This window comes from Hipposideros armiger, unplaced genomic scaffold, assembly GCF_001890085.2.
Source record: "Hipposideros armiger isolate ML-2016 unplaced genomic scaffold, ASM189008v1 scaffold_50, whole genome shotgun sequence".
Taxonomy (NCBI): Eukaryota; Metazoa; Chordata; class Mammalia; order Chiroptera; family Hipposideridae; genus Hipposideros; species Hipposideros armiger.
The window spans coordinates 2123655-2133217 of record NW_017731400.1 but is presented as its reverse complement, the minus strand read 5'-3'; positions in this window follow the sequence as shown (position 1 = coordinate 2133217).

The window sequence follows — 9563 nt, the reverse complement described above, 5'->3', positions numbered from 1 at the left end:
ATTTCCACACTGATAAAATGATACTTTACCACCTTCCCCAGGGAAGATGTGAAACATGGTTGCTTTTGCTTCTGTTTCTGTACAATACTTGTGCTATGCTCTTTAAGCATATAAATTTTAATATAAAATTTAAGGCTTCTTGGAAGTATTAGATCCTGTGAGCTTAATGTTTTTGATGACTCATATTGTCACTCAGTTCCTTGGGTGATTTAGTAAAAGATCTGAACTCTTCTCTGAAATGAACACACTCATTTAATAAAAAATGAAATGTTTACATAATTATTTTGATAGGAGTTGACAGTAAAGCAAAAATTCTGAGATGTGCTAGTACTAAATATTGTCAGTAAATTCATTTCTTCTTTGTCTGAAAATACTTCTTCCTTAAATGACATAGCGGAGATTGAGTATATTCTGTGAGTCGCTTTAGCATTCACACTTTTGAATAACAAAGATAAATATAGGAAAACCATTTTTATTAGGTTATCATTCATTCACTTGTCCATTTATTCCTGTAGTCAATCACTACTCTTTCCATTGTACTACTAGGTACTGGAGGCATAGTAATGAAAATTCAAAATCCCTGCCCTAGTGGAACTTACATTCTAGTCAGGAAAGACAGATAATAAACACAAAAACAAATTAATATCCTCAAAGAGATCATTTCAGATGTTTTTGGATGCTATGAAGAAAAAGAGGTGGCTATGTATAGTGATGACTTTGATTAGAGGAATCCGGGCAGGCCCATGCTCTTTGATGTGAGACCCGAATCAGAGAGGAACCAGTCATGCAAAGATATGGGGAAAGAATCCTCCAAGCAAAGGGAACAAGTAATGCAAAAGATCTTAGATGAGAACAGGTTTGTGTGCTCAGGGTTTAAGAGAAGTTTGACATGATTTGCGGGCAGAGACATTGGAAAAAGGTAAGCCAGGGTGATAGAGAGCAGACAGAGAGCAGGTTACTTGGGGTCTGTCTGTTGGGACCTTGAGAAAGTCACTTAACATGTCTTGGCCACAGTTTCCCTTTCTCTAAAATGAAGAGGATAAAAGGTACCTCATAATCTTGTTTGTGAAGATTTCATGTGTAATTCACCACTGGTAAGTACTGGGAAGAATGCCTGCACTTAGTAAGAACTATATATGTTAACTGCTATTATTATGTACGTATGTCTGCATAGTACAGTTTTCCCTAGCTAATAATTTATTGCCTTGGTAGAATTTTAAAGCTAGAATAGGTCTTGGAAATTATATCCAACCCTGACATTTTACAGATGAGGCTTTAGCTCAGAGAGGTCAAATGGCCTACACAAGTTCCCACAGGTAGTAAGTAAAGGTTTAGACTAGAATCTTGGTCTCTCAACTCTCAAGCCAAGAGCTTTCTACTATTAGATGGTGTTGGTCTTCAGTTATCAACCTAATGGCTTAGAATGATTTTCCTTAGCATTTGCCTTATAGGATTATATTGAGAATAGTGTTATTAAACCTGTATTATTTTTGTAGAGACTGAGATGGTTACCATATTGATAATGATTTTACAAGCTGTTGATTCACTGATAACTGAAAGATATTTGGAAGTAATTAGAATTTAAGATTATTGTATTTTAACTAAGATTAACCACAGAGTCTAATATTCCCTTAGTAGCTTTAACATTTACACTTTTTGACAAAGATGGATGTAGGAAAATCATTTTAGTTTGTCATTCATTGATTCATTGATTCATTTCTTCAATAATTCCTCTGTGCCCTGCACTATTCTAAGTACTGGATAAATAGTGATGAACAATATGAAGTGCCTGCCCTCATGGAGTTTAGTCAGGGAGAGCAAAATATAAACACATGAATAAACAAATAACTAGAAAAAGTAATTTTAGGGCAGTCCTGGAAATATTTTAAAATTGGAAAATTAAGCAATCAGTGATTTGAATGTCATTACGATAGACAAAAATGTTATCAATAGGGGTGGCTGGTTAGCTCAGTTGGTTAGAGCACAGTGTTCATAACACCAAGGTTGCTGTTTTGATCCCCAGCTGGGCCACTGAGCTGCGACCTCCACAACTAGATTGAAACAACTACTTGACTTAGAGCTGATGGATCCTGGAAAAACACACTATTCCCCAATTAAAAAAAAAATGTTGTCAATAAAATTGGAAGAGCTAGTCATGCTTTAAATACTTAACTCATTTAAATAATTTATTTTTTAAGCCTCAGCTCTCAAGCCTTACTACCTACCAATAAACTAATTAATGGGTTGTATAAATTCAAATGCAGTTATGCATATGGTGTTATGGAATGGTGAGTGTTACATTAATACCTGGCATAAAGGCTTTGCTAAAGTATCACTGTATAGGATTAAAATTATTTTACCCAAAATATAAGCTTTAGTAGTTCAGAGTAATTTTAAACTTTAACTTGTCTCTTTCTATAACATTATAGGTTTTCCAAGGCATTGGAAAATTGGTTCTTGGGATAATCTTTTCTTTGTTTCTCTCTTTATAGGAAATCTCTTATCTAGAAAAGGTTTTGTTCCAAAAGTTTAGTTGTAAGCCGTTTTGAACTCATTTGCCAGAGAAACAATTCTCAGCATGGTGGTTAGGTTTAAATGCTGGTTCATGGGAGTTTATTTTCTCATTCTTAAAGTTGAAAGTTCAAATTTATGTTGCTCCCCTGAATTCTGGTCCAATTTGGTTCAGAAGGAGTAGGCAGAGGACATGCATTTTTCTTCCTCTCTGAGCTCAGAATTGGACCGAGTCCATCCTTTGAAGCTGATGAGTTTTTCCTTTTGCACCCTCCTGTTTTCCTTTCTGCACTCCTGCATTCACATGGCACCTGCTTTTTAGGCCTCCAGGAGTTTATTCCAGTCAAAGCTATGTGTGCCTATTTTCTGTTTTCCATCTTATTGGAGTAATATCAAAGTTGATAATTGAGTACACAATATGAATATTTGATATTCAGGATGCCAAACAGGTATTCCATATTGTTGGAATGATTTCTTTTAAATTTTGTTCAAATATTTGTTTTTAGGGCCCAACAACTTATTTTCTTGGAGTTACCTCCCTCTGCTCCCTCAAAACACCCTCTGGTTAGTCAGAGCTTTGGCTGACTGGTCCTGAAATGTTCATGGATTGTTCTTGTTTCGTGCTTTGGGGTGGCATATAGGGATTTGAAAATCTATGAGATTTCACTCAAGGCAAGCTTAGTCCTGTAAACAAAGGCTAAAATATTATAGCAATATTATCCGATTAGTTTGGGTTCACCCTGCTTTTGGCATCTGCTTTATTCTCTATATTGTCTTTGTGCACTCCGTTGTGCACAAAGAAATATACTTTAAAGAAATATACTATATGAAATCCTAGCCTAAGCAAAAGCAAACGGAAGCAGTTAAGTTTGTCCCACACCACAGTACGTAGGTCTGCTGCCTGCCAAAAATAGATGTAGTTTATGGTATGTTCAACTCCATTGCTCATATTTTTCATTTCCTCTTCCCAGCTGAATAAATGGGGGGAAAAGAGAAAAAAATTACTCCCATAAAAAGTACATTTTCCCCCTCTATGTTCAATTATGGAGGGACATCTATAAATACAGGCATAAAGCCCAGAGGAAAGGAGATATTTCTGAAATGTTGTCTGACAGTCACTTTAGCTTCCAAATAAAAATTGTTTGAAAATATATTTAGGACATATAAGCAGAAATATTGACATATGGTATGTGATATTTGGCTGAGTTTGTGGATGACATATGAGCCTGCCCAAAGGAGCTGTGCTGGTAATAGTATAACCTAGGAAGAGAATGATTGCCAGAAACAGGGACACTCAGGGATCTATGAAAACTTACTGGCCATGTAGAAGAATTTATCTGGTGATTAAATCACAGGAATGTAACTAATACAAAATATGAATAAAAGTAATGAGACTTTTAGAAATAGTTAAACGATTCAATTTTTGTTCTCATAATTTCCAAAAGATGTTATTTGCTGGGCCCCAGGTAGCTATGACAAAAATGTGACCTTAGTCAATATCTATAATTGATTCTTGTTTCCAGGCTGCTTAGGGTGTGAATTTATCTGTTCATTGCAATTTTACCTCTAAAGCATTAATCACATATGCTTATAGCATGTTTAAAGTTATAAGGCACATGGATTTATGTGAGCGAGCAAGATTTGCAGCAGTACATGCTTAAATCTGTATTTACTTAAAAAGGAGAGTTTTGAAGAGATAGCATAGTTTATTATATGCACATTGGATTGAAACTTAGAAATTTAGTTTCTGTTTTTACTTTTCCCATCTAGTTTTATGAGTTTAGATAAGTGACTTAATTATTCTTGGATTTATTTATAGATCACAAATATGGGAGGGTTATCTACTTGATTTCCAATGAATCCCACTGGGTAATTTTCTAGATAAAAAACCCCTCTGTTATGCCAAGAGTGTTGGCTGAAATATCTCCAAAATTATATAGAATGTAAAGAAAAGTATCTGAACAATTGATTTTTTATAATTATTTTTACCTAATCTTGTGGCACCTGCAGATGTTTCTATATTTATGGTTTTGGAGTCAGGAAAAAAGATGTCACCCTTCCACTGTAGGCACATTAGTGATTGATCCTTGAGGGACCATGTTCATCTAGCAGCTCTATAGCCACCTGTATCATTAGCAGAAAACAAGATGGTATACTCAAAGAGGAAAATAAAAAGAGCTTAATGAGTTGAAAGGTTACTTGGAAGTTGTACTCAGAGTTAAGGGGAACCCAAAAGGAATGGCCAACATCTTTGGGACAGGCAAGAGCAGGAAGACACTAACAACTTAAGGCCTTCAGTGGCAAAGGAAGAGAGTGGACATTGGAATCTTCAGAGACATTTGGAGGTAGTTGTAGCTGTAGGAGAGGGTGTCTGACCAGAGCTCTGTGACTTGGTGGGAAACCTGGCCACTTTCCATCAGGAAGAGAGTTGTAAGAAGAGAATAAATATACTAATCTCTTTCTCCACTAACTCTCCAATCTCTTTCTAGTGTTTATCCCTAATGAAACTCAAGTAGAAGCCAGAAGCCAATGTGCCAGAGAGATGCAGTCTGGTCAGGTCAGCCTCGAAAGGCCCATAACATAATAGAAAAGGATCAAGAGTCATTTCAGAGGTGGGTGGCCAGTTAGCTCAGGTGGTTAGAGCGCAGGCTCATAGCACCAAGGTTGTCAGTCATATTCCCACATGGGCCATGGAGCTGTGCCCTCCACTACTAGACTGAAGACAATTACTTGACTTGGAGCTAATGGGTCCTGGAAAAACACACTGTGCCCCAATAAAATTTCAAAAAAATAAAATAAAAATACAGTGATTCTGGAGGGACAAAAAGAAAATATCACTTTGTGAGGGGTTTAAATGTCTATTACATTATTTTGTACACCTGAAACTAAAAACAAAACAGAAACAAACAAAAAACCAAACAAACAAAGAAACACAGAATATATGTAACCTTCAACCCACAAAGTTTAAATCTGGGATGTGAACTTTTATTACTTTGAAACAATAAAAAATCAGGAACAAAAACAAATACCAAGTACATCCATATTTTATGCTATAGAAATGTTTTCTTCATCTTATAAAAACATAGTTGTATGTGTTATCCATAGACATTTAGAATGATTCTTGACATCACTAATGGGAAATGTCAATTGCTGACTTGACCTAGACTTAGGTATCTGTCACCATATTGCTGTAATAATAATATTCTTACTAGGACCCCAACTGACTGTATCACTGACTTATCTAAACATTTTGAAGAGATAGGTAGTACAACCAGAAATAGAAGTAGACCAAAAAACCGTTCAAGGTCTGTATTTATACATTGTTCAATTCAGTTTGCTGATTGGTATGTGTGAGAGTGAAGATTTTTAAATCTAAATTTATGAGATATTGATCTGTAGTTTTCTTTTTTGTATTACTTTTGTCTGTTTTTGCTATAGGGCAATACTGGCCTCATCAAATTAGTTGGGAAGGGTCTTCTCCTCTTTTACTTTTTCAGAGATGTATAAAATTGTTCTTAATTCTTTAAATTTTTGATAGTGCTCTCTAGTTAACCCATCTGGGACTGCAGATTTGTTTTTCAGCAGCTTTTACACTATAATTTCAATGCCCTTAAAGGTTATAGGGCCATTCAGATTAACTAATTTTTGGTCAAGTTGTGATAATTTGTGAATTTTGAGAAACTACGCATTTCTTCTAAGTTGTCAACTTTACAAGTGTAAAATTATTTCTAGTAGTCTCTTGTTAACTTTTAAAAATAACGGTAGGATCTGTAGTGATTAGCCTGTTTCATTCCTAATAACGGTGATTTGTGTCTTCTTTTTTATTTTGTCAGTCTTGTTAGAATTTTATCAATTTATTGATTTTTTGAAGAACCAAATATTTTTGTTTTATTTATTTTTTGTTTTTCTATTTTCAGTTTTATTGATTTCTACTATTTTTTTTATTATTTCCTTTCTTATGCTTGTGTTGGGTTTACTTTATTTGTCTTTTTATAGTTTCTTGAGATATGAAATTTTATTATTGACTTCAGACCTTATTTCTAATATAAGGATTTAGTGCTATAAATTTCTCTCTCAGCACTGCTTTAGCTATATCCCACATATTTTTATATGTCATGCTTTCATTTTTTAAAACTGAGTTCTATGTACTTTCAAATTCCATTGAGATTTTCTTTTAGACCTATGGATTATTTAGAAATGTGTTGTTTAATTTACACAGGTTGAGATATTCTAATTTTCTTTATGTTATTGATTTCTGATTTTTTCAATTATAGTCAGAGAACACATGTTATATAATTTCAATACTTTTAAATTTGTTGAGTTTTGTTTTATGGCTCAGGGTATAGCTTGAGTTCCATGTTCCATGGGCACTTGGAAAAAATGTGTATTTTGTCATTGTTGGGTAAAGTATTCTATTTGTGTCATTTAGGTCCTGTTTGTGTTGTTTAGATCTCTGTCCTTGCTGCCTTTCTAGCTAGTATTATCAATTTCTGAGAGAGAGGTATTGAACTCCCTAACTATAATTGTGGATTTGTTCATTTCTCCTTTCAGCTCTATCAGTTTTTGCTTCATGTATCTTGAGACTGTTGTTTGGTTTATACGTACTTAGGATGATTATGTCATTCTGCTGTTTTGATCCTTTTATCCTTATGTTCTTTTTCTCTAGGAATTCTCTTTGGTTTGAAGTGTACTTTGTCGATATTAATATAGTTACTTTTGCTTTTTTTAAAAGTAATGCTTGCATGATGTTTTTGTTTTTTTTTTAGTTTTTTACTTTCAGATTGCATGAATTCTGGTGATGTGTCCTGAAGTTCACTGATTCTTTCTGTCATATCTACTCTGTGAATATTTTTCTTTGTTATTGTATCTTACATTTATATAATTTCTATTTGGTTCTTTTTTATAACTTCTATTTCTTTGATAACATTTTTTTCTCATTTGTTTTAATAGAATTTGTAATTTATCTTGAAATGTTTTTATGATGGCTTTAAAACCTTTGTCAGATAATTACATCTGATTAATTTCAGTGTTTGCATTGGTTGGTTGTCTTTTCTCATTCAGGTTTTCATTTTCTTGGTTTTTTTATATGACAATCATTTTCAGTTGTTGCTTGGACATTTTTTCTTATGTTTGAAGACTCTGAGACCCTATTTAAATCTTATTTTAGCAGAAAGTCACACTGTTTAGATTTAGCATGCAGCTTCTGGCTTAGTTTGTGGGCTTTGGTTCCATTGATAGTTTAATGTTCAAAGTCTTTGCCATGTTATTTTGGTCTGTTAGACTTATCAGATGCTGCTTGGACCTCCACTGGCCCCTAATGGTGCTGCCTCAGGAAGGAAAATGGGTTTCCCTAGGCTGGGCCTCCAGGTGTCTCTAGGTGATAGAGAATAGCCTGGGCCTCTTGGGAAAAAGAAGCTTTCTGAGTCAAAACTTGTGACATGATCCGCTACCAGTGCCCCCAGCTGACCCACTATCTCTGAGCAGAGGAGGAGAGCTTTAGGCTCTTGGAGGCAAAGAGACATTCCAGCTCTGCTACCTGTGTGGTTGCCTCCAACCTCCTGGTTCTACCCACGCATCCTCGTGTCCCCAGTGTGGAAGGGAGTTTTAGGCTGGTGGAGGCTTCCCTGACCAGGCCGTTGTTCTGACAGGATCTTCCCCTGAGAGGGGAATAGAGAGTGTTTCCAGGCTATGCTGCTTGTATTGGTGGGATTCCCTTACAGGGGTTCTCTGGAGGGGAGTCACCGGCCCAAGTGGACCAAAGAAGCTTCCAGAACCATGTTGCTTTTTTGATGTCTCTTGTTTGTGCCTCAAGTCTCTGCCAGGAGAGTGTTTCTCCCCATGCAGCCTCCTTGCTGATTCAGCCCAGCTCACCTGGTGTTTGTTCAGGTTCCATCCCAGAGTGGAATGGCCCTACCCAGGCTGCCTTGGGGGTTAGGAAATGTAGGGTCTTGGTTGCCTTCTTCTATTGGATAGAAAACTGCTGTGTTCCTCCTCCAGTCTTCAGGTCCCAAAGAATAGTTCACCAATTCTTATCAACCGTCAGGAATCTCCTTTAGTGGCCTTTTGTTATTTCTAGGATGAGGAGTGGGCACAAACAGATCTATGCCATCTTGTCTGAACCAGAGCCCAGGTCTGTTTTATACATAGGGAAGACAATTTGATGAAGGGGATTGTGAAGGGAAAACTCTGCATTAAGCACAAGGAGGTAGAAGTTGTGGAGCCCCCTTTCTTTGGAAGCCATGGGAAGCTGAGGAAATGCAGCAGGTCCTTAACTAATGTTGTTTCCTTCAATGTCTTTTAGTTATAACACGGGTGAGATGCCTTAGGTACATACCTCTTGTTTATATCTATTAGCCTATGGTAAAATTGGTTTCTTTATACATCACTTCACCACACTTCCAAGAACTTATCTATGATATTAAGTGAGGGCTTACTGTACTCTAGGCAACATGCACATCTATCTCTGAGTGAGTACGCTTTCTATTTCTTCCAATTTTAAGACTTTTAGTTTTTCATTATTTCTTTATACAAATGGATATGTACATATAATGATAACCATATTACATTTTTTATCCTTCTAGGCCATCGCTCTGCTTCTGGCATGCCTTGAATTTTAAACCCTTGAGGACAAGAAATCTATTGTAAAATGTGGGTTATTATTTAGCAGTAGATGAGTTGATAAAATAATAAAAGGGTTAATGGTGATTACTTAATCAGTTGACAAAATTTTATATGTGCATATGAAGGGAGATATTCACATATAATTTTATTCCGAGCCTCTGGTGGCATCCTGAGAGGTTTGATTTAAATTGTTTGTAAAAGAAATTATTTTATTATGATAGTTAAACAACTTTGGTTTAATTATGTGTGTGCATACAGAATCCATTATTCCAGTGGCCTTAAAAGTGAGTGCCCTCATCTCTTTGGGAAGAAAATATTAACATTTTTATCTCATTGTCCTTTCATTTATGTCTGGTGTATATTTTCAAATGCCATAATATATTAAATAGTAATACATGTATAGCATTTAATTTTTTTTTTTTTTTTTTTTT